This window comes from Lucilia cuprina, chromosome 4 (assembly GCF_022045245.1).
Source record: "Lucilia cuprina isolate Lc7/37 chromosome 4, ASM2204524v1, whole genome shotgun sequence".
Lineage (NCBI taxonomy): Eukaryota > Metazoa > Arthropoda > Insecta > Diptera > Calliphoridae > Lucilia > Lucilia cuprina.
Window position 1 is genome coordinate 82,560,107 of NC_060952.1, and position 2,073 is coordinate 82,562,179.

Below are 2,073 nucleotides of genomic sequence, written 5' to 3' on the forward strand. Positions count from 1 at the left end.
TAGACTATAGACTAGACTATAGACTAGACTATAGACTAGACTATAGACTAGACTATAGACTAGACTATAGACTAGACTATAGACTAGATTATAGACTAGAATATAAACCAGAATATAGACTAGATTGTAGACTAGACTAAAGACTAGACTTTCGACTAGATTTGAACTAGATTTTGAACTAGACATTAGACCAGACTTTAGTTCATACTTTGGACTATCGATAATGTCGATCTAAAAAAAATTCTTAAATAGTGAATTTTCCATGTCTGATTGTAATATAAATGATTTTTTTTTATTTTGAAATGGAACAACGAAAAAGAGATATTGAAACAAAAAGAATGAAGAATATGTTTTCTTAAAGTTATGGTTAATGATGACCTCTATATACATATCTAGAAGATTATGATGGTGTCGGCATAAGGCGCGAAATTAAACAAATTAACGTTTAAAAACAAAAAAAAAAAGTAAAAATGTAATGTTGTGAAATTTTTAATTAATGATTATTCGGTTTTTAACACAAAAACTCAAACAAAAGGAAACAATTAGCTTTTGGTTTCTAGAGAAATCGTTTTTGTTAATGACAAATATAGAGAGTCTGTCATTTAATTTATGAATATATGTTTAAGTTCGAAAACGAATGAGTTACCAGAATTACAAATTCTGTTATTTGATTATAATTTCCTTACACAATATTCGCTTTAGTAAATCAAGTGACAAATTAGTTTCTAAATTTTTGATGGATTTGTTTTAAAATTAAAACAAATTGTTATTTTTATATAAAATTATTTGTAAATTTGTTTTAATCATATAACAAATCCTTTTTTAAACTCTTTTTTTATTGTAGGTTAAAATTAAATTATGTATTTACAACTTAACATAACATCCGTCATTATTAACATCAACTTTGACATTTCATTAAAACACGCAAAGCAATGTCATCTGTATTTCGAAAGTTTTTTCTCTGAACCACAATTTCGTTCTTTCTCTCTCTTTTCTTGATTGTGTTGGATAAATCACATTATCCTTTTAGGATTGTTTTTTATTTGTTTGTTTTTGAGGGCGCTACATTGGTAGTATTGGTAGTTTTTCATCTGTATTGGTAGTTTTTCATTTTGAGAATTACTCTTGAGGAAGTGATCTTATAAACTAGTCTTCTGACTAGTCTGTGGCCTAACATTCGACTAGTCTATAGATTGAACAGTTCTCAGGAATCCAAAAAACTGATTTTCTGAACATCAATAGAGAACCAGGAACCTTTAACCTTATCAGTATCTTATGCGCTCAAATTTCTTAATAATAGAGTATCTTCGATTCGCTCATCATTAACTTTAAAACTTAAATTGTTGACTTTTTGCCTTTTTACTCCCTTTTTATGTACACTATACAAAACCATATGCAGGAACGTAATACACTTGTTCAGCTGTATGTATGTTGGCAGTTTAACCTTATTACAAGGATTATTTCACTTCTATCACATTTTATATCAAATCATCGAGTAATAATGAAAAAAAATGTGATTTATTTTATTTGTTGTTTTTAGTGTATGCAAAGACTTCCAATAAGCAGGGGTGTTAGAATGTTGTAGGATGGTTGGATATCAAAAAGAGATTTTTTTGTACTTTAACCAAAATCAAAAGGGGTGTCTTTTATTTCAGCTGAAACTTTATTTTAGAGAAAAAAAAGTAGATTTATTTTATTTACTGTGTGAGTGTGTAATGTGTTTTGGGGGCACAGTGAAATTCCACAAAGTGGTTTGTTGTGTGAAAATATTAAAAAGAAAAAAAAAAAAAAAAAAAAAACAAAATGTTGTGGGTAAACGTCGCTAAACGGCAAGTGTTTTAATTTAATTTTTTGTTTAGCCCAAAAATGTCTCCCAAGGGAGGGTGTTTTAAAATTTATGTAGGTTTTATACAGATTTGATTTTTAAAATGGTGTCATGAAGTTTTTTAATTTTGTTAAAAAATTATTTAATGTACTAGATAGATAGATAGATAGATAGATAGATAGATAGATAGATAGATAGATAGATAGATATATAGATAGATAGATAGATAGATAGATAGATAGATAGAT